This window comes from Narcine bancroftii, chromosome 5 (assembly GCF_036971445.1).
Source record: "Narcine bancroftii isolate sNarBan1 chromosome 5, sNarBan1.hap1, whole genome shotgun sequence".
Taxonomy (NCBI): domain Eukaryota; kingdom Metazoa; phylum Chordata; class Chondrichthyes; order Torpediniformes; family Narcinidae; genus Narcine; species Narcine bancroftii.
In genome coordinates this window covers 110,531,992-110,556,638 of record NC_091473.1, presented here as the reverse complement: position 1 = coordinate 110,556,638, position 24,647 = coordinate 110,531,992, and the positions used below count along the sequence as shown (strand labels likewise).

The 24,647-nt window shown below is 40.3% G+C and overlaps 1 protein-coding gene and 1 long non-coding RNA gene across 16 annotated transcripts in view; one reads left to right on the top strand and one right to left on the bottom strand.

Moving 5' to 3' along the window:
• Positions 1–24,647, bottom strand: part of pik3r3b (phosphoinositide-3-kinase, regulatory subunit 3b (gamma)) — a 582,698-nt gene that overhangs the window by 38,728 nt on the left and 519,323 nt on the right. The gene's annotated exons all lie outside the window — the stretch shown is intronic.
• LOC138763863 (uncharacterized) lies at positions 6,841–24,295 on the top strand. Of its 3 annotated transcripts, XR_011357864.1 has the most exons (4): positions 6,841–7,265; positions 8,001–8,098; positions 20,838–20,964; positions 24,262–24,295. It is a non-coding gene; the product is annotated as an uncharacterized lncRNA (long non-coding RNA). The 3 variants fall into 3 exon arrangements; XR_011357862.1 differs by lacking the exon at positions 24,262–24,295 and having other exon boundaries at positions 20,838–21,955; XR_011357863.1 differs by lacking the exon at positions 24,262–24,295 and having other exon boundaries at positions 20,460–21,955.

Below are 24,647 nucleotides of genomic sequence, written 5' to 3'. Positions count from 1 at the left end.
ATGAGCCCCCTTCACACTCGCACTTTGTCCCAGTAATTGACAGCCAATCTACTGGTTAAGGGTCCAGTGTGAAAGCTCTTTAATCGGCAGGCAAGTGTCATCAGATGTCAGGGATGATATTACCTAGTCCAGTGTGAAAGGGACATAGGGTATCCTGGGATAAAGTAGTGGCACGTTGATTAAGTTTTTGCACGAGTGCAGGAACGTGAAGGAAACAAAAGATTAAAAAGTATAAGCTTTTCCGACCTATACAAACCTTTATAAATGTCTAAAGGACTGTGGGAAAGTTGCAGCGGGAGAAAGAGAGATGGTGGATCTGCCTTCCCAGAATTCCGTATGGCAGAGAAACTCCTTTACCAGTACTCCAAGCATACAGCTCTTTCTCTGCCGCATGGAATTCTGGGAAGGCAGGTCTGCCATTGCTCTTTCCCACCATTTTTATAATTTATGCGCAATTGGTGCTAGGCATTTATAAATTTATAAAAGACCATGGGAAAGTTGTATAAAACACAGAACCACACCTATCTCAGCTGCACCATTTCATCGGATGCAAGGATCGACAATGAGATAGACAACAGACTCGCCAAGGCAAATAGCGCCTCTGGAAGACTACACAAAAGAGTCTGGAAAAACAACCAACTGAAAAACCTCACAAAGATTAGCGTATACAGAGCCGTTGTCATACCCACACTCCTGTTCGGCTCTGAATCATGGGTCCTTTACCGGCATCACCTACGGCTCCTAGAACGCTTCCAGCAGCGTTGTCTCCGCTCCATCCTCAACATTCATTGGAGCGACTTCATCTCCAACATCGAAGTACTCGAGATGGCAGAGGCCGACAGCATCGAATCCACGCTACTGAAGATCCAACTGCGCTGAGTAGGTCACGTCTCCAGAATGGAGGACCATCGCCTTCCCAAGATCGTGTTATATGGCGAGCTCTCCACTGGCCACCGAGACAGAGGTGCACCAAAGAAGAGGTACAAGGACTGCCTAAAGAAATCTCTTGGTGCCTGCCACATTGACCACCGCCAGTGAGCTGATATCACCTCAAACCGTGCATCTTGGCACCTCACAGTTCGATGGGCAGCAACCTCCTTTGAAGAAGACCGCAGAGCCCACCTCACTGTCAAAAGACAAAGGAGGAAAAACCAAACACCCAACCCCAACCAACAAATTTTCCCTTGCAACCGCTGCAACTGTGTCTGCCTGTCCCACATCGGACTTGTCAGCCACAAACGAGCCTGCAGCTGACGTGGACTTTACCCCTCCATAAATCTTCGTCCGCGAAGCCAAGCCAAAGAAAGGTTTATGTAGGTCGGCACAACAATAGGGGCTGAAGGGTTCATACTGTGTTGTACATAATGCTTGATTATGTTATAATTAGGCATGATTAATTTTGCTTAAATACAAGATCATAATACCTTGTTCAGGATTTAGGGCAGGTCCATTATTGTTCAATGAGTCACTCAGACTCCTCCGGTGGAGGATAGAATCCCCCATCCCCCATCCCCAGGGATGCTGTGCGATGGGTGTGAAAGGACACAGAGAACCAGTTAACAGTGGCCCAGTGTGAAAGGAGAAAATGGCTTCCTTAACCGGTTCACTGTATGGCCCATTTACTGGTTAGCCAGTGTAAAAAAGGCTGTAGATTGTGTGGGAATGGGAAGGAAAGTTGAAATGGTATGCATCTAGGACCTCAGGATGGTCACAATGCATAGAGGCTCTCCAAATGTCTACCCAAATGAGTCCAATTTGCTTGCATTCGGCCTATATCCCTCTCTGAACCTGTTCCATCCACGTAGCTGTCTAAATGTCATTTAAATTTTACAATTGTACTTGTAATTGTACTTCTTCTGGCAGCTTGTGCCATATACCTACCACCTTCTGTGTGAAAAAGTCCCCAAGATCCTTCCAAATCTTTCCCCCTCACCTTTAATTTAGGCCCTCTAGTTTTAATCAATGAGTATTTTCCTTATCCTTGTCCCTTATCATTTTATAAATCTCCTAGGCTATAGAGAGAAAGTTCCAGCCAATCTAGTCTCTCCTCATAATTCAAGCTTGCCAGTTGTGGTAATGTTCTCGTGAATCTCTTCTGCACTATTTTCAGCTTAATGATATCACCGTGATCTCACCAGCATCTTGGGTACTTGCAACATCGCATCCCAGGTCTTAAACACAATGTCTTGACTATGAAGTCAAGAATGCTAAACATAATCTTTACCAACCTGTCGGCCTGTGTGCCACTTTCATGGACTTATGTACTTGTGCCCTTAAGTCTCTCTGTTCAACTTGGCATATTGGCTCCATTATTAATTAAACTGTATAGCAACTAAAAAAAAGATAGATTAAACAAGAAAATTGTCAGTGCTGGAGACTTTAAGCCGCTCATGCGTCATCCATAAAAAGTAAAAAGCAAAAGTTGGAGCCCTTTGTCAGAAATCTGATGAATGAGATTCCTGACAAAGAAGGGCTCAGGTACAAAATAATGACTGTCTTTTACTTCTGGATGCTGTGTGAACTGCTGAGTTTCTCCAGCACTTTTGGGCAGAACCAAGGAAAAACTCAGATGATTTTGTGGGCCCACTTTAATGCTATAGGCAAGGTGGATCTAGCTGTGACGAATCAACAGGTTGCATATGTATCCAGTATGTAAATGGAACAATATTATTAAATATTAGGGTATTCTTGTGAGAATAATTGCCTAAATATTGGATCCAAAGCTTCTACCCAAATCGTCGCTTTATAGCAAATGTTTTTTTGCGAAATTAGACTGTGCACTTCATCATTAGTGCTCCTAACATTTTTTCAAAATCAGGTTGCACCCAATGATATCTGTACTCACATATTGGCCACTCAACCTGTAGATATATGGGTTTTCAAATGTTCCTCAGAGAAAGCACCTTTGAAAATATTAGTCACAGCTAAATCCACCTTGCCTAGAGCATTAAAAAAAAACTGGAGCTCAAAATTGAAAGCTGCCATCATTGTGGAGAAGTCTCAGTCAAACGGGGTCCACTTTAGACTATTTATTTTCACCATTTGAAGGGACATTCCAGTGACATTAGGACAACTGCTAGGGCAGTTTCAGGGCCGAATTATCAGAGTGTGCCTAAACTAACATACAGAGTTTATCTGTCAAATGCTCATTCCAACTGTGTTTCCATGGAGAAACATTAAAAAGGGGGTTTTAAGAAACATGTTAAGGGAAGGGAATGAAGTCAATAAACTACGTCCCAAAGAGTGATATTCAGAACAACTGGAGATGCTGGAAACCTGAAACAAAAACAGGAAGTGCTGGAAATTACCAGCAGATCTGACCGCATCTGACTCCTACAATTACCTCAACTCCTCTAAGGACTTTATTTTATTTGCCCAGTTTCTCCATCTCCTTCGTATTCACTCTCATAATGAGACTTTCTAGACAGGTGGCCTCGGAAATGTGTTCTTTCTTTCTGAACTACAACTTCCCAATGTTACCAAAGCCCTTGACTGTATCTGTATCCCATTCCATTTCGCAGACCTCTGCTCTCACCCATCTCCTCAAAGTTCTTAAAAATAATCCATTATTTAGATATCCATTATTTGTGTGGTCACTATCAGAGACCCACCCTCCCTATCGCTTTACAATCTTCTTACTTTTCCCACTTTCAGTCCTGACAAAAGGACTGACTCTGGTTCTCTTCTCACAAAGGATGCCCAGTTAACATCTATTTTAGTTTTAGATATTCTAAGGAGTGGTTTGAAACTATTGGAAAGATAAAGGAAAAGGGAGGACATGTTGGAACCTGGATCAACAGACAATCTGCTAGAGGAACTCAGTGGGTTAAGTGGAAGAGAAAGAATTGCCAACGATATGTGTCAGAACACTTCGTCGATATGGTCATTGGGTTAATGAGTGAATAGGGGCAGTTAAAGAGGGGGAACACAGAAAGGAGAACCTGAACTCAAGTATAACATTTTGACAATCCTTTATCTCCCAATGATGTAGCCTGATCTGCTGAATTCCTCCAGAAAATTAGAGAAAAGAATGCTAGAATTGAACAAAGATTTTAGCGCGAAGAACTAATCTTTGTTTGATCGATTCTAGCATCTGCTGTCTTTTTCAGACAGCATCCACTGGTAAAAATGGTCAGTACTTGTATTGGATCTGGACCCTTTATTGAGTCTAAATCAGTGGTTCTCAGCCTTTTTCTTTCCATTCACATATCACTTTAAGTAATCCCTATGCCATCGGTGATCTGTGATCAGTCAGGGATTGCTTGAGGTGGTATGTGAGTGGGAAGGAGAGGTTGAAAATCACTGCTCTAGACCCAATTGTTACTGAAATATTTTGCTTGAGGAAAAATTGTCATTGGTCCATTTCCTTTGGAGCTATGAATCCGCGCACATGAGTCAATTGAAACATTTTCTTGCCACCCACATACTATCTTAACCAATCCCTTACTAATCACAGAACACCTATGGCATAGGGATTACTTAAAGTGGTATGTGAGTGGAAAGAAAAGCTTGAGAACCACTAACCTAGATAATCCTTGATTAGTCATTTTTTACCCATGGATGGTGTCTGATCTCCTAAGTTCATCAAGCAGTTCCTTGTTACCCCCAGCAATTTTTAAAAAAAAATTTTGGGTAAAGGTAAGGAGATATGTTCACAGATTTCAAGGATAATGAGGAGAGATACTTCACTATGGTCAATCATGACTTGATCACTCTATATGTATCCTGTTCAATATTACTTTCTATTGACAGCAGAAAAAAATGAATAGATTGCTTCACAGGTGACCAACAAGCAACACAAAGATATTTACAACAAAGTTACTGGGATTGGTAGGCTTGAATTCTAAGGAAAGGCTTGGACCTTTCACCCTGAAGCATAGGAGAGTGAGGGGGGACCTGACAGAGGTTTATGAAAATCATGAGGGGCATTGATAAGGTAAATAACATTATTTTCCCCTCAGGATAGGGAAAAATATGGAGGTGAGAAGGGAAAGATTTAAAAGGGACTTGAGGGATACCTTTTTTCTCAGAGGGTGGTTGGTAAAAAGAATGAGTTGCCAGAGGAAGTGGTAGAACTGGATACAATTGTAACATTGGGAAGTCATTTGGACAGGTGGTTGGATATGAAAGGTTTGGAGATATATGGGCAGAATGTAGGTAAATGGGAGTAAAACATGAAAGTCTGCAGACACCGGGTTTGAAGTAAAAAATATAGTGCTGGGGAATGTCAGCAGGTCCAACAGTGAACTTTATATAGCAAAGATACTGTTTTGGGCTTGAGTCCTTCATCAAGGTATTGGGCTAGCTTGTGCAGACAACTTTGCTGACTAGACATTTGGGCAGAAGGGTCTGTTTCCATGCATAAAACAATATTCCCTGAAAACAATTGTTGCACTGTTCTGACAGGACCTGGCATTTCATTAGAAATTGATATGACTCAATTTTTCTACACATAAAGGTCGTTAGCAGAGATCACTTCCAATATAACAGATATTAGAATATCTGGTCATCTGTCATTGGCATTCTGCCTATTTGTGCATCCACATATTTATTCTCTGCAAATTATTTCATGTTTTTGCCTGCTTATGTAAATTGCTTCTTTACTAAACCACTGGTAATACACCCAATTCAAGTTGCAACTACTTGGTTGTCCATAACATAACATATAACATAACAATTACAGCACGGAAACAGGCCATTAGGCCCTTCTAGTCCGCACCGAACCAAACACCCCTTTCTAGTCCCACCTCCCTTGCACAATGCCCATAACCCTCCATCTTCTTCTCATCCATATACCTGTCCAACCTTTTCTTAAATAATACAATCGACTCCGCTGCCACTATTTCTCCCGGAAGCTCATTCCACACGGCTACCACTCTCTGAGTAAAGAAGTTCCCCCTCATGTTACCTCTAAACCTCTGCCCCTTAATTCTTAACTCATGTCCTCTTGTTTTAATCTTTCCTCCTCTTAACGGAAATAGTCTATCCACATCCACTCTGTCTATCCCTTTCATAATCTTAAATACTTCTATCAAATCCCCTCTCAACCTTCTACGCTCCAAAGAATAAAGACCTAATCTGTCCAATCTCTCCCTATACTCGAGATGCTTAAACCCAGGTAACATTCTGGTAAACCTTCTCTGCACTCTCTCCACTCTGTTTATATCCTTCCTATAATTAGGCGACCAGAACTGCACACAGAACTCCAAATTAGGCCGCACCAACATCTTATACAATCTCAACATCACCTCCCAACTCCTATATTCCATGCAATGATTGATAAAGGCCAGCATACTAAAAGCATCCTAATACATATCCAAATACAAGGAGGGATATGCATGACATCATAATTCATGAAAGCAAATCTTAATTGACAGGAAGTTTTACTCTAAGTAGTTTCAGATATTAATTTAAAAATTGATGTAAGCTGTATTATTTTTAATTTTTTTCATGAAAGGTACTTTTTACTGGAATATATTTCTTCCATTAATGCCAAATTTTGTTATTCTACTTGGTAACTTTACTTAAGGGATGTTACAAACTTTTTATTTTCATTTACATAGTGTCTTTCAGATCTTTGTTATGTCCCAGGAGGCTTTAACCTAGTGAATGACACAAAATAACAGAACAGTAGAGTCTCATGGGCAGTAACGTGTTCAATGAACAATCGCAGAGGTACAAACGAGAATGAATGTTGTATAGGTCACTGGGACAATTCTGAACTCTCAACAGTGTTGCGAAATATGGAATCACATCATTGTTACATCACAGAAGGAGGCCTTTGGGCGAATCAGGTTTATGCAAAATCCTATCCGTTTCATTCATTTGAAAAGAAAACAGGATCTCAAATTAAAATGTCATCCATGAACCAACGCCTCTGGCAAGACAATATTACCTTAAATATTGTACAGAGAGGGTAGTTTAGTTCACATGAAATCCTGGAGTCATGATCAAACCACAACTTTCAGATTCAAAGGCAAGAACCAAGCTGACATATAACACTGCAGCACGTTTATAATAGGATGAGATGATTAAAATGGCCCAGTTAGTAATTATTGCACATTACTTTGTGTGTTACAAAAGCTATAAATAACATATTTACATTTTAAAACTATAACTTACTGACATGTAAAAGAAAAAAAACACCAATTCCACATTAGAAACCTTCAGAAATGTTTCCAAATTCTTCTACTACAATGCTCCCTCCTCTTGTTCAAGCATCAGGGAGAAAAAAGGTGCTACTCAAATACAATCATTGTGAAAATGTAAGTATTCTCTGAAGGGTTATAGCAGTAGCACATCAATGGCCCCAGACTGCAGTTAAGGCCTTCAGTCACTTTGTTCGAAACTAGGATAACTTTGAATATTTATTATCCATCTATCTTTTCTATCTATTGTCTCTTTTTAATTTAATAAACACATACTATTGTAGTTTTAACGAAGTGCTTGCTCAGCTGCAGCAAGTAAGAATTTTGTGCAATGTAAATTATACTATGTACAATAGCATAACAATGAACTCATTACGACTATCAACAACAGAGTGCCAATTGGGACTGATTTTGGTTTGAAGGATTGAGAGGGTGGGCGTTAGAAGGCCTGACTGGAATTTGGTCAACAGAGTGTGTGAGTGGGAAGGTTAGTGATTGAGGTCTTTTGGTGATCAGGATGTGAGTTTGGATAAGATCTAGATTCAAAGGGCCAGCAGAGTGGTGGGAAGGACACTGGCCTGGCCAAACAGAAACCTAGTTGGAAGATTACTCATTGAACTAGGAAAGGGGTGTGGCAGGGATGATGCAATGTTGGTAGCAGAGGATTAAAGACTAATGGGTCTCACATTACAATAATGTAGTGGCCATTCCACAAAATGGTTTAATTGTCTTCAAAATGTTCCAAAAGCAATACTGTTCAGGGAACAGAGATTCAAGAGTACCTCAAACTAAGTTGTGGCAGATGAATGTCTGGATGATAAATGATGCAGATGTCATTGTTTCACTCTGCAGTAAGTACATTTGCAATCGCATAGAACCAAAATCAATACTCCTCTGCAAATGTGATGACCAGAAAAGCACACAGTATTCAAGATCAGGCCTAACTGGAGGTATGTATAATATCCCATTTATTTTATATTCCTTACCTATTTGTACCTCTCCAAAGGCATCGGAAATAGGAAAAAATATGAGAAGCTATGAGGTGATGGGAGGAATAGGCAGAGATCAAAGATGCCCTTTGACAGAACTGTAGATTAAGGAATGACTGGAAGGAGATGTGAGTGACAGGTAGGTATAGGGGGCAGAGGAGGGGAAAGAGAAAGAAAAGATGTGGAATCAGACCATTCTTTCCAGTTCTGATGAAAGATTTTGGCTTGAAATGTTGACTATCTATTGCTTACCATGGATGATGCCTGATCTGCTGAGTTCCTCCAGCATTTTGTTTGTGCAAACTGAGAAGTACTTCAATCCTTCAGCACCACTTATTTTAGTAATGTTAATTAAAAATGATTAAAACATCTACAATTTATTCCCTTGATTCTCTTAACATCATAGGAAGTATTTCATTTGGTTTTCGTGATTCATCCATTTCCAAAGATGACAACCCCCCTTTAACACTTGCTCTTTTGCTCTGTTTATCTGAGACAATATTTCACATTTCTTTGCCTTGGCTAGAAACAAGACAAACATAAACAGAGTTCTCTATTCCTTCCCTGCTCCTGATCATTATCCAGTGACCATGCCAGAAAGTATACTTCATGTAAACATGAAACAATGATAATGTTCTGGTCGACTCAGTATTGATATTTCTTCATGGTCAAACAGATTTACAGAAGTCACTGCCTAAGATAACACATGAGAAATCACCACTTAAGAATTGAAGCCCTTTAAAATTAGACAATATTTGCTGGCACCCTTATGAAGAACAGAAGTGAAGAAAATCACAGAAGAGTTTTTGAAAATGTGTAACTTTCAACAAAATAAGGCATCGGTAGAGTCAAGAAAGGAGAGACTGTACTGAAGAAAAAAAGTCAGACCTTACCATACCAAACTAATCCTTCAGTATCCTTGGCAATTGGCCTACACTCATGAAAGGTTGACTAAACAGCTATATTTGCTTTCTAGAACTGATGTAGTAATTAAACCCTGATAATAATAATGAAGTGCACTGTCAATGCTGCTGCTTTGCAAGTAGAAATGCTGATAGCACATGATCAACATTGGAGCTAATATACAATTCAGGCCCAAAGCCCTCTTTTCCTTTTGGAATGTCAGTTCTGCCAAGTTTCCTGTTGTCAGTCCCCACTTTTCTTGAATTTAATATATAATTAACTGTTTATTTGCATAAATAATCCATTGCAGATAAATACTTAAATCTGACAGTTTGAAATTACTTACCCACCTTAAGATAAAAATAGTTGTGTGTGTGTGTGTGTGTGTGTGTGTGTGTGTGTGTGTGTGTGTGTGTGTGTGTGTGTGTGTGCACACGCGCGCGTGCATGCACCCAGCTGCATGTACTCAGGCAGCCATTGTGCTGGGCCTTACAAAGCCCATGGAGCTGGGCTTCCCTCGGAGGAAGGAGTGGGAGACCATGCTGAAATGACCAATATGGAGCAATGGATGATCCACCCAAGTGTCAAATCCATCCTAAATAACATTCAAATTGTTTGTCAAAATATCTTGTCCATAAAGCACTCCTATTGCATGATAAATAGAAGTTACCCATCACCACTTAAGTAGCACAAAGATGAATTGTATTGAAAAATCAATGGTCCACAGATGTATTAGTGGTACAGATAGAAGTTCAGTTGAGGAAGATCTGGAATACATCTTTGACCAGGCATAGCAGAAATCACACCTTAACAGGGATGACAATCGTAGCTGGTGATGAAGGAATGGATGGTAAATGTAAGCCATGGAATTGCTTTGCTTAACAGCTTTGCAAATGTAGCTGTTTCATCTCTTGTTAGATTGTGGATGGAATTCTTTGGCCATAACACACACACACAGACTTGAGATTTTATTACAGTATTTTATTAATGTATCTAAGAAAAGGCAAGAAAACCATAAAAAATGGAGGGCTGAAAGTGGAGAAGGTAGATTATCTAACTATCGCAACAGATGGGTTAATATACAGGCTGGAAAATATGGACACTACAGACTGAAAGTGAGAAATGAGCATTTATTAGCTGAACTATTTACAGTATTTTAGAACAGTGTAAGGCCCATTGCAGGACTTAGGCCAGTTAATGAGTATTTCTGAATATTTAGTAAAAAAAAAGTAACAGAAAAATTGTTACATTAGCTTCAACCCATTCCTTAATCAATGGTCTGGTTCATTCCCAGATAATACGAATGTAATCATACTTTGCTTGATTTTAATAATGTTCTGTTCAGGGGCTCTTTGACCCAATGAATTTTGGAAATGAGGAAAATCCAAAATTCACTTCCAAACAAGAATACAATTAATTAGGCAACTATCGAGGCAAAAGGTGGCCAACATTGTGCGTGAGACCCTGCATTCTCTAGCACTTTGTCTATTGCTCCACATTCCAGCATCTGCAGCTCACTTGCACTGGCTAATTGTAAACACAATGGAAAGGTCAGCTCACTTTTCAATAAACTATGACATCAACAGACCTGACTTAAGTTAACAGCTTGCAGCTCACCAATTTAAAGTCTAGATGTGAAAGGTGTGAACCTTATAAAGTAATTGCATTTGTGTATCCTGTTCTATGGTCAGTGGAAGAAAATAATCTACATTTTAAAGGCTCCTCAGATTTTTTTCACAACCTGGTGCATGATTTGATTTGTCCTTAAAATGAACTGGAGAAACGGCTTTGCAAAAGGTAATTTGCACTGGATTGCATTGGTGAGAAAAGTTGCCAGTACTTTAGAAACACTATGTTTAAATAATTATTATATCAAAACCAGAAACCACATTGAGTCAATCTCACTCACATAAACATTGCATCCATGGTCTAAATAATGTATCAACTGGATTGACAATCTTGTCAAATGTTCATTGTATGAATGAATGGAACCTAACAGGGTACAGCCAAAGAGAGCAAATGATTAATTACATGATGTGATAGCCAACGTTCACCTTCCAATCCTTCAATAAGAATAGTCTCTTGGCAATTGCACAGTGGCACAAAGAGTAAGATACTTAGTAGGAACAAAAAGTCTTTAAAAACCTGTAAGGTAAAAGGCTCTTTAAGAACAAGATGGATACACTTCGATTGTTTTCTCTGGAGCTTTGGAGACCGATGGAAGTTGATAAAATTATGAGAGGCACAGATTAAGAGTCAGAATTTTTTCCTCAGAGCGAAAAGGTCAAATACTAGGTTTTGGGCTTTAAAAACTGCTCTTTTCCAAACAATGTTCTGCTTAAAGTGGAGCAGTCTGCTAGAGGAAGTCAGCAGGCCAAGCAGCGTCAGTGAGGTGCTGGTACTGCTTCAGTCTCTGAATCCCGCCAGTAGATTGGTCTGTTCTCCAGGTTCCAGCATCTGCTGTCTCACATGTGTGTCCATCTTTATTTACTTGTTGCCGAGTATCATTGCATCATTGTAGAATAAAGAAATAATATCAAGAGTGGTTTATGTGAATATATTTAACAGGAATATGGTATATTGGAATAAAACAACTCAATTACAAATAATTTTGCACTTAAGAACCATAGAACACTACAGAAGACAGGCCATTTGACCCTTCTAGTCTGTCCCAAAACATCATTCCACTAGTCCCACTGACCTGCACCCATTCCATAACTCTCCAGACCTTTTCCATCCATGTATTTATCCAATTTATTCTTAAAACTTGAGTGAGTTCTCATTTACCACGTCAAATGACAGCTCATTCCACACTCCCACCACTCTCTGAGTGAAGAACTTCCCCCTCATGTTCCCCCTAAACCTTTCCCCTTTCACCCTAAAGCCATGTCCTCTTGTATTTAGTTTTCCCAATCTAAGTGGAAAGAGCCTACTCATATTTACTCTGTCTATACCCCTCATAATTTTGTAAACCTCTATCAAATCCCCCCCCCCCTTTCTTCTACGCTGCAAGGCATAAAAGCCCAACCTGTTTAATCTTTCTCTGTTACTCAAATCCTGAAGACCTTGCAAAATCCTAGTAAATCTTCTCTGCATTCTTTTAATCTTATTGATTTCCTTCTTGTAGTTAGGTGACCAGAACTGTACACAATATTCCAAATTTGACCTTACAATATCATCCCAACTTCTGTACTCAATAGTTTGATTTATGAAGGCCAATATGCCTAAAGCTTTCTTTATTACACTGTCTACCTGTGATGCTATTTTCAGGGAATTATGTATCTGTATTCCAAGAACCCGTTGTTCCTCCACACTCCTCAGTGAACCTACCATTTACCATGTATGTCATTTCTTGGTTTGTCCTTACAAAAGGAAACACCTCACACTTATCTGCATAACTTCCATCAGCCATTTTTTCCCCAATTTTTCCAGTTGGTCCAGATCCCTCTGCAAACTTTGAAAGTCTTCTTCGCTGTCTCCAACACCTCCAATCTTAGTGTCATCAGAAAACTTGGTGATCCAATTTACAACATTATCATCCAGATCATTGATATAGACAACAAACTACAATGGTCCCAGTACTGATTCCTGAGGGACACCACTAATCACAGATCTCTCAGCAAACCCTGCAATAATCTACCTACCTACTGACATCAGGCTCACTGGCCTATAATTTCCTGCTTTGCTTTTAGTGTCTTTTTTAATCAACAGGTCAACATGAGCTACCCTCCAATCCTCTGGCACCTCATCTGTGGGTAAGGACATTTTAAATACCTCTGCCAGGGCCCCTGTAATTTCTACACTAGATTCCCTCAAGGTCCAATGGAATATCATGTCAGGCCTGGGGGATTTATCTACCTTTGTTCGCTGTAAGGCAGCAAGCACCTCCTCCTCCTCTTTAATCTCTGTATATTCCATGACACTACTCTTGTTTCCCTTCTTTCCTTATGCATCATGCCAGTTTCCTGAGTAAATACTGATGTAAAGAAATAGTTTAAGATCTTCCCCATCTCATAAGGCTCCACACATAGATGACCATTCTGATCTTCTTGGGGACCAATTTTGTCCCTTATTAACCTTTTGCTCTTAACATACTTGTAGAAACCCTTTGGGTTTACATTCACATTATCTGCCTTCCTGATTTCCTTCTTAAATATATAACCATATATCCATTTACGGAGCGGAAACAGGCCATGTTGGCCTTTCGAGTCCACACTAGTTCACTAGAGCAACTCCACTAGCTCAAATCTCCTGCTCTCCGCCAATAACCTTCCAACCCCCTCACTTCCATGTACACATCCAAACTTCTCTTAAATGATAGAAGGGACCCTGCCGCAACTATCTCATTTGGAAGATCATTCCATTCTGACAAATGCATAATAATTACTATTTTCTTATATTTTCTACACTCTTCTAGTATCTCATTTGCTCCTTGTTGCTTATACCTGCATTACACCTCTATCTTCTTCTTAACCAGATTGCCAATATCCCTTGAAATCCAAGGTTCCCTATATCTGTTAATTTTGCCTTTAATCCTGACAGGAACATGCAAACTCTCCAAAATTTTGTCTTTGAAGGCCTTCATTAACTGAACACAACCTTTCCAGGAAACAACTTTTCCTAATCCAGACTTCCTAGATCCTTTATCATTTCCACAGAATTTGCCTTTCTCCAATTTAGAATCTCAACTCGAGGACCAGACCTATCCTTATACATAATTAACTTAAAACTAATGACATTATGGTCACTGGACCCAAAATGATGGCCTACACATATTTCTATCACCTGACTTGTCTGGTTCCATAATAGGAGATCAAATATTGCATCCTCTTTCATTGGTACTTCTATATATTGATATATTGATTTAGAAAACTTTCCTGAACACATTTGGAAAAACTTCAAGCCATCTAACCCTTTTACAGTATAGGAGTCCCAGTAAAAATATGTGGAAAGTTAAAAACCACTATCATCACAAATTTCTGTTTCTTACATTGGTCTGCCATTTCTCTACGAACTTGCTCCTCCAATTCTTGCTAACTATTGGGCGATCTATAATACAACCCTATCAGTGTAGTCACACCATTCTCATTCCTCAGCTCCACCCATGTGGCCTATTTAGACAAACTCTCTGGGCTATCCTTTTTAAGCACAGCTGTGATATTTTCCCTGACTTAGAATGTAATTGTTGTTTTAGGCATGGAATCTTTCTGAACTCACTGATTCACAAGGGTCTTTGCTTTAGTCGCACAATGACTGTTTCTTGTGGCAAAACTATGATCAGATCCAACTTTATTTCAACTCAGTACCGAAGTTTATTGAAGTTTTTAAATAAATGGCTGAATATCTCCTACCAGCATAATTGTGATAAAGATGTTGGCAACAAGATCATGCCCTTCAATATACTAATCACTTGGAAAATATCTAAGAAGTCTATCGCATTTTTGGTTGTTTGATTGTCCAATGGCACCTGTTGTGTTAAACTATAATTGAATAGACTTTGGAGGTCTTCTATGGTCACAGGTTTAATTTTGCAACTGATGAATGTTAAAAAAAAACTTATTTGGGAATTTCTTGGTCTTTCAATTTAAGTGTATACCATGAAAGTCAATAGGAAAAAATAAATCTTCATATTTGTGTAAGGGTATGCAGCCCAAGTTTTCTTCTGGCATTCAAATGACAAAACATAACATTATGCAGTGCCACAGCAGACAGAGCTGATGCCTCACACCTCCATTGATTCAGTTTCAATCCTAATCTGAAGTGCTGCATGGGGTTTGCACATTTTCCTTGTAGCTGCCTTGGTTCCTCTGAATGGGTGCTCTGGTTTCCTCCCATATTACAAAAAAACATGTGGTTTGGAAGTTTAATTGTTCCCAATTTATTGGTGATTGATAAAATCTGGGCAAGGGTTAGTGGAAATGTGGGAGAATAAAATATGTTCGAATCACATTAGTGTGAAAATGGGCATGAGCATGAAGTGATGGTTTCTGTAATATGTCCCTTTATGACTTTCTCTCTATTTACCTGACACTATTTACTGACAAGGGTATATTTGCAGGTAAATATAATTTTAGAGAACATCTCAGCATTCATCCATGAATTAAAATTTTTAGAACATTTTGTGAGCTTCAGAAGAAAGTAGCAAATCTTATTGTACTGGCCAAGAACTTGGAAGCAAATAATAGATTTTTTTTTGAACTAGATTGCAAAAGAATGCTCTGGTTAACTAATCTGGAATGAGATAATATTACAATATCAGATTATTTTTCATGATCAAGTAATAAACCATAATCTTACCAGTACTTTTAATTGTAAACTTACATGATATATTTGAAAAAAAAAATCAAGGACTCACAGATCAGTGTTGCTAGGTATCTTGTGCTCTTTCTTCGGTTTTACCTCAGAAAAATTTCTAAGGAGCTCAAATCATTGCAATTGGCCGAAACAACAGAACCTCTCTTGCCAAATACATCATAAAATTGATTGCTTTATCAGATTTAAAGTTAAGTTGCACAAAATGGGGAATAGGAATAGGGAAAGGGATCTACAACTATGACAAATTGCAGTCACAATTACGGACTATTCCTTGTTACAGATACAAAATTTTTTTATAAAAAGATGTCGAGGACAAATATCCATGTGCATCATTTACCTTGTAGATGTTCAAGTATATCAATGTCTTCCTGATATATTGACTATAATTTCAGCAATCAAAAAAGTGAATTTTTTTTCATCTGTGACAGACCTATTAATATGTTTCTTCAAATGATTATTTTTTTTCAGATTGAGAGTACAGTGAACTCAGATTTAAAATGTCATAATACATTAGCAATAAAAATTAATGTTTCCCACACAAGCATGAAGAAGTTTGAATCTTGGTCTAAGCTTTTATTGTTCCTCCTAAACAAGATTAAATATTTAATTTTGGATTCAAATTCCTTTTTGTACTTAAATATTAAACGTAGCTCAGTGAGATGGTCAACTCTTGCCCAGAAGCTTGTGTGTTCAAACTGCACTGAGACTGAGCACGTAATCTAGGATGATGGATACATTGTGGTAGGAAATGCCTGCACTGCCCTCTATTAGATGGCTCATTAAAACCAATGGAATCTGGGTGGCCATGCAAGAAAATATTGACCACCTCTCAATCATCCTGCCATATTTCCAGAGATTGCAGATCTAGCCTGTTCACCGAACTGAGTTACAGCCACAGCATGAGTAATCCAGTTTTAAAAATAGGTAGTTATTTGGGTCTTGTGGTGCAAGTGTGACCTCACCAGACTGTACAGGCTGGCCCATCTCTGACCCTGTAACTCCTCCCCATAAATTCCCAGAAAAGGCTGATGGTCCTAGTCTCCATCCTCCACACCAGCCTTGGATCCGGGCCAGCAGCATGTGGAGTCACATCTGATGTTTCTGGATATTAAAGCCTTTAATCACTCGCTTCATGTCTGCTTGTGGTTATTGATTTCATGAGCATAACTTTAACAGAAAGACTGTCAAGTCAATTTCAGGTCTTTTATTCATGCAGGACAGGGGTGTCAAACTCAAATTCACGGAGGGCCAAAATTAAAAACTTGGACTAAGTCGAGGGCCGAACTAAATATTTATTGAAAATTTTCAACAACATCTGCATGTTTTCTCTTCTTTCAACATATGTAATGTTAAACTTTAGGATATAACTTTAGGAGGATAATGTTACAGGTCAGGAGTAGGTAGCTCAAGTTCATCCTTTGCTTGACTTGAGGGAAACATATTTGGTCCCTGTGGAGATGTAGTCAGCATTCACAGGCTGTGTCCATTTTGGCCTGCATCAGGACTCAGCATTTCCTGCTCACTCCTCAGGCTCTAGGCCTCTATTCACCCTCGACCCACCATCCCTCTACCTGACCAGTCCTTTACCCAACCTCTACTCACCCCTCACTCCACTCGCTCTGCCTCTACCCACCCCATCCTATACCCGCCCCTCTACTGCCTCTCCCCTCAACCTGTTCCTCCCTCTACCCATCTCTCACCCTCTAATCACCCCTCCCCTACTGACCCTGCCCCTCCCCTTTTCTCTTCCCTATCCACCCCTCCTTCTACTCATCCCTTCCTCTAACTGCCCCTCGCACCACCATAACTTCCCCTGCCCATTACTCCTCACCTACACCCTCTGCCCACCCCTGCTTACCCACCCACTCAGGCCCAGCACGCTGCCGATCAGCCTTTGCGGACAGCCACCATCTCTCTCTTCACGTGCAGGGCCGAACCAGCCGTCCCTGGGGTCCGCGCGGGTGCAAGCACTGAAGGCTGTGGCGACCGGGAGAAGTGCGCTCGCGCTGTGGAAGGGCCGTCCAGTGCCAGTCGCGTGGGGCTCGCGCTGCCCGGGGGCCGTGCGCAGCCTGCCATGTCTGTCGCGCCGACAGGAAATCACAGGCGCTCGCCCATCCGCCGCACCGCTCGACAGGTGGGAGAAGTGACTGGTTGTGCGGGGAGCCTTCCAACTGGCTTGCCGGCTGATGACATCGACAGACTTCTCGTGTTACAATTTCTCGTGTTACAATGGAGAAGGATGTGCAATGAAGGGGGAGGATGGTGGGGGTGACATTACCAAAAAACAGCATCGGCTCTCGCTGCAGGGCGGGCCACCTCTCATACTTTTTTGAAATGATCTTGCGGGCCAAATATAATTACATCGCGGGCCAAATCGGGCCAGAGTTTGACATGTGTGCTGCAGGACAATAGATGAAAACTGCTCCCCTGGCCCCATAAGGGGCATTCCTCGCCCTCTTGTATGGTCTGACACCCCTCTCAATTCAGGTTCCCTCCTACCCAGTACCGTTACAGAGATGAAGTCTGAGGGATACAGTATCCCAGACCACAGACGATGGGGCTCGTTAAATATGCATCCTGCTCGCAACAGTTAAAATTGGCATTGTTGAGATTTGTTGTCTGAAGAGCAATCTGAGCCAAAAGACATCACTCTGTTGAGTCCAACGCATGCCAGAATATGGACCTCTAAATCTTTTTATCACCCATCTTGAAGTAAGAGTGATGGGCTTTTTTTTTTACCTTAAAGCAAGTTCCAAGCAGAAGTTTTAGTGCAATTATTAAAAAATGAAACCACATTAAAACAATCCAAATAATAGCACTTGTCTCTTTCTTTACCTCTCCCTTCAAATGCCTGGAGTGTTCCAGTACGGAGGTTTGTACAATTGTTGAAGAGGAAGGATACAGCACACAAAATGGGGATGAAGAGCGAGAGAGAGAGAATAGTAAAATCTGGGGATCCATTTTTGGTGGATCTAGATCAAGGAGAGGAGAAGGACTTAGTCAGGAATCTCGATTGAAGAAAAGTGATTGCCGATTCCTGGATCAAGAGAGATTTTACAGTGGCATCAGGAATGTGGACTGAAGAAGATAGTAGTAAATGCTGTACAGTAATCCAGTGGAGAGAGTTGTCATCAACAACCTGGAGAGAAGAAATCCAGCAGTAACTATTGGAAACTAAATGAAGGAGAAATGTCAGTGCAGTGGGAGTTGATTTCTCACCATGGCCTGGGACTGGGTTTCAGATATTTGCCTTCATGGAATAGGCATTTACTTTCTAAATAGAATCCACATAAACACTGGCCGAGATTGACCATAAGGTAGAGAAAGCCTGTGACACGGGGCACTACTAAATGAGGTGCTTTTAGTGGTAAAGCTGGTGGAAATAGTATGGCATGGGTCGAGGGGTTTGAGGGTGAAAGAGTTAGGGGAGGAATACATGAGGAGGTCGAGATCAGGATGCAATGGGAAGGGTGCTAGCTGATGATAGCAGGACATTGCTGGGACAGGGCTGCAGTTTACTGTATAAAACATAAGGACGGTATGTGGTCGTACAGTGTTACAGTGTAATAAAGTCATAAAGCATGGAAAGAGGTCCTTTGGCTCACTGAATCTCGGCTGACCATCAACTACCTGTTTACACAGATTCTAAATTAATCCCTTTTTCTATTCTGCCCACATTCTCAATGCAAAGCTTCCAATATTTTCTGCTTTTATTTCAGTTACCAGCTGGGCTATTAAGAATGGTTTGATTACCCATCCTTACTGCATCTCAGTTAAAATAATAATTGAGTGGCTTTGAGTCACACTTGGTAACGCTTTCATATTTTGAACAATCAAGTCTCCTGTACAATTAAAACCACCAGATTTTTGGGCTTTTAATTAACCTTATTATTTTTGCACTATTCCCAGAATAGAATGGTCAGTATTCTTGATACAGTCTTTTATGATTACCTTGCCATGTGATCAGATCAAATCAGATACTATTTATTGTCATGTAATAAAAAAGGAACAACATATGGCATGAGAGTGCCTTTAGTCTGCCATAAGGCAGTGGCCACAAGAGGTTGTGGACTCTGGGGGAGCAGCCCAGGGCTTAGGGCTCTAGTAATGGGGTCAATACCCTCTGTTGAGAAACAGAGAAGACAACCTCAAGGATAGTGACCACAGTGGCAGACAAAGATTGACCATGAGCATTGTCTAGCACCTCTTTACATTAGAGAAAGAGAAGTAAAACAGAGTGCTCTCAGAGTCACTGTTTGTCCACAGATTCACCTCCACCGATCCCACAACCTCTGTAGCTCCACAAGACTCCAGTTCTGTTCCAACCATTGCCAACCTGGGCCCAGATCCATATCTCCTACACGATGAGGAAGAGTTCAGCACCCAGGGCCTTTCGGCACCCCTCTTGCCCTCAGCGCCCTCTTGAATCCCGGTTCTGATACCTGGTTCTCCTGAGCCAGTTTCCAGTAACCTACAGCCTGTTGCGAATCCTTTGACCTTAAGTTACCAGAAGCCTGCAGTCCGTATAGGTTCCTCATCTGCAAGTTGCCAACAGCTCACCGCCTGTGTGTATCCTGCAGCCGCAGGGCCACTAGCCCATCCGCCACCCTGGTCACCTTGACTCTTCTCTTCTCCTTCTCAATGGGGAGTGTTCTCTCCATTAGAGTCTGCAATCGCTTGTGGCAACTGCCAAGCATCTTGGGCCCAAAGCCCGCATAGGATTTTAAATAAAACATCGCCGGCTGATTTATTACGGCCATTTAAACCCAGACTGATTGTAGCCAGACTGGGCGGCAGGACCCAACTCTGCTTCCCAGTCTCCCGTGGTCCACACCTATGGTACTGGTGCTGTTACAGCAGCTCCGGTAGTGATACTATTTAAAAAAAAAATAAACAAAGCATTCATAAAATAAATAAGCAATAAATAAACAAACATGTAATTGTTATTTTCTATCATAAGAGAGTGGAAGCCAGTGATCTTGGATGTGCACCACATCATTGCCACAGGGAAAGTTCTGGTGAAACATTAGCATTGTTGCTGGCTTGACGTGCTGAGCATTTCCAGGACTTACTGTAATTTTTAATTTTTGTTCTGAATTTACAGCATCTACATTATTTTAATTTTGGCTTCCAACAAAGACTGGAGTAGATCAGATGGAACCACAACCATGTTCTCAGACCAACCAAGCTCAAGCAATAAATGCATTCTTGTCAGTATTGCCCTCATCAAAAAGCAAATATTTAAAGAAAAAGCATCGAATTCAGGAGGATTGACAAAATTACTTCAACTCTTCAGCTTAGAAGAAAGTCAGTCTGCAATGACAAGCCATTCTTTTTTTTTAAACAAGCATTGCCCTCTCCAGGTGGATTAAGACTTGATTAGGAGATCTCTTTTTTCAACTGCATTGAAGGTTGTCACCTCTAGCATATATGGATTTTTCTCCCCCTTACATTCATATTTGGGTTTCTTCTTTATCCACAGCCCCAATCCGTACATCAAACTGTTCAGGATAATGGCAATTCCACATGCAACTGAGGCCATTTCCAACACGTTAAAGAAGCAAGTCGTCACCTTTATTTATCGTTCATATCATGCTGGCACGGTAAAGGTGAGATAGGATTAATCCAGGACCAAGGAGCATATTTACATAAATATAAGTTAGGATAGAAGTTAAACGCATTGAAATATTAAAATATTAAGATGTGTACAGTAAAGGTCCACTGTGCACTATCCACATATGTTCTGGAAATTCAGGAGCCTGATAGCTTGGGAGAAAAAAGCTGTCGTCCGATCTACACATTAGGGCCTGATTGTTACAGTACCTCCTACCAGATGGCAGAAGGGAAAACAGTTTAGGTGAGGGGTGTGTGGAGTCCTTCACAATGTTTACTTGCCTTTTGCTTGCATCGAGTGTTGTAGATGTCCGTCATGGTAAGAAGAGAGCCCCCAATGATCTTTTCCACTGACTTCATTATCCTCTGCAGTTTTGCTGTCCGAGGAGGTACAGCTTCCGAACCAGGCGGTGCTGCATTTACAAAGGATGCTCTCAATACATCCTCTGTAGAATGTAGTGAGGATGGAGGGTGGAAGATGAACTTTCCTCAGCCTTTGCAGGAAGTAGAGGTGCTGCTGGGCTTTCTTGGCTATGGAGCTGTTGTTGATGGGCCAGGTGAGGTTTTCCGCCAAGTCCACTCTAAATTCAGAAGCCCCAAATTCCAGATCCTCTTTAAATTTAAATGTAGACATACAGCATAGTAACAGGCCATTTTAGCCCACAAATCCATGCCACTCAATTTACACTCAATTTACCCTCACTCTGGTGGGAGGAAACCATAGCCCTCAGGGAAAATTCATGTAGACAAGTGAAGAACGTATAACTTCCTTATAGGCAGCGCGGGATTCGAACCCCTATCCCAATCGCTGGTGTTGTAAAGTCATTGCACTAACTGCTACACCAACTATGCTGCCCTTTCACCGGTGTTTACTTGCTTACTCTCCTGGATCAGGCTCCTTCTGCAGTCCCATGGAGGAATATGATTTTGTACAATTTCCTGACTATTTACAGTGGAGAATATATTTAACATGTTCCTAGTTAAACTGGTTTCAATACCATTTCTGCATTGAGTTCTACATTGTGGGGAATTAAAGTGATTACATGAGATCAGTGCAAGTCAAGTTTATTGTCATTTGATTGTACATGTGCAACCCGATGAAACGCGTTCTCTGGTTCTTGGTGTAAAACATGCAGACACACAACCAGACATACCTCACACACAGACAAACAAAACATGTACAGGATAAGTCTGGTGGTGCTGGCTCTGATACTCCTGTATCTCTTTCCTGATTAGAGCAGCTGAAAGATGCTGTGTACAGGGTCGAAGGGGTCCTCAATGATTTTGCACACCCTCTTGTGCATCCTGGTAGATCACATCAAAGCGGGGTGGGGGGGGGGAAGGGAGACTCCAGTGATCCTCTCTGCCACTCTTTGATGAGGTGCCTTTTCTTTACAAGAATATAGCAACTCTTTATGAAATTAAATCAGCTTAGCTCAAATAAAAGAAAACTAAGAAAGCAACTATATTTGCAAAATTCCCAATTCATACTGCAAAATCCAGAATCCTGTTAATCAATTGTCTGGAGCATTATATTACAGGTCGTAATGCACAGCCTCTAAGCTTCATTTGTATTGATATTGGCATCGATAATATTTGGAGAGCAATGTAGTCAACTCAGTCAAAGCAGGATGAAGTGAGTGTAGGATCAATGATGGTGTCAAACGGCTGTAAAAGTTGACTGAACTTTGCTGGAGCAGAATGTCCAATTAATCAATTCCCCCAAAATGTTTTATGGTATGATGGAAACCACAACAGCCACTATTGGAGACAGATTTCTTACGATCTGAGGGGATAACCACCCTGTATTTCTGATCTCTAATTTCTCAATGGAATGTTCGAATCTAAGCAAAAGTACAACCCTCTTTTACCTTAATTCATAAATTACTTAAAATCTATGTTTTTTGAGAATAATTCAAGTAATTATAGTGTTTCCCAATGCTGCTACATATGAATAAGCAGAGCCTGTGCTCAAAGAATAGGGATGTTGATGGTCTGTAAGGGTGAAATATCTGATCTTATTTTAAGATTATTCTTTCTACCATTTGTATAATACCTAGAACGTTAGTGATAATACTGGACAACGATTTCTTTTTTCAAAAAGTTTGATTCCTAAAAAAAATTGGGGATTACGTTCGACAACTTCAAGCAGAACACAAAGATACTTTGAAATTTGTTGTATCACGGAGAAACATTTGTTGGATTTAGCATGTTCAATCACATAATGACGCTGAAACATTGCATTCGTTCAACTGTCCTAAAAATGTTTTGTTGCTGATTTTCATTTGTACTCAGCATCTGATGCCTCTTGCGTCAGTGTCCAACAATAGTTGGCCAGCATTGATGGCTTCCAGTTGCCCTGAAACCGCTTTACCATGGTCGAAATATCCTGTTGAAACCTTTCACCATGTTCATCACTGACTGCACCAAGATCAGCAGGGAAGAAGTCCAAGTGTGAATGTAGAAAATTAATTTTCAATTACATTTTGCACTTTATGGTTTTGTACGCTTGAGGTAGACTTAAAATATGACAAAAAAATAGTTTACATCTCAAAAACGGTACATGATAAGTAAATGTTGAGGTGATTTTCACGATCAGCAGCGCACAATCCATAAAATACATCCAAAGTATTCAGGAAGCAAACTCTTCATTGTCCTCTCTAATTTATGGTGGAATAACAAAGTTCACCTACATCACTCATTAAATAGCTCAGACATACAAATACCATGCCACCAATGACGGATGATGTAATTATAAAGTCACAAATTTACAGTTTCAATTACAGTTATGGGCAGAGGGAGTTATAACCCTAAATTTCCTGGAATGGCACAAAGCAAGCAATTATGTCCTAATTTTCTCTCTCTCAGTGTATTCCCACATTTTCTGGAAAAGCAATTTGATTTTACTGCAGCAAGAATAGAGATCAGCCAGTCAAGGATCTCAGAAAATTTGTCGCCAATTGCTGACATCTCATTTGCATCAATTAAGCAGTTCAATCTTGGCACAAAGTCAGTCAAAGAATATTGAATTGCATAAAATTGTGTTAGTTATGGACATGCCAGTCTGCATCATTCAAGAGCAGTTCAAGCAACAATGTTATTTAAGCATAATGAATGTACATTCACCTGTGTCATTATCTTTTTTAGTTTAGGAAGCTGCAGTGACAAATTTTAATTAAAGCCTGAAAAATAATTATTGCCATTTATTTGAATGTACAATTAGGGGTGGAGGGTACGGAGTAGGATTGGGTGATTGCAGAAGGATAATTACAAACTCTTCAATGTTTTCGCAGAGCTGTATAAGATTCCCAAGAAGTTAATGCTGCGTTAAATCATTTGAACAAATGACAGAATTCACATGACATTTTTCCTGGGACTTTTGAATACAGGCTAATTAAAAGTTGTGGATGGAACATATGACTGCTTTCCTTGAATGATCTTTGGTGATTTTGAATGTGGTACTAGTGGGCTATGCAGCACCCACTGTGTGGAACAAAAATGCTTAAAGTCTAAATTTGTAGACGTGTGAGAATCAATTCAGGGGTACTATGAGAAATCAGTTTCTTACTTGATTTCCATGACTACACCTCACTATCTTCTGAACGTCTCAATCTCCTTCACTCTCCATGAATTATCAGGAAACTAAACTAGACCTTCACTTAATATGAACAAAAACATC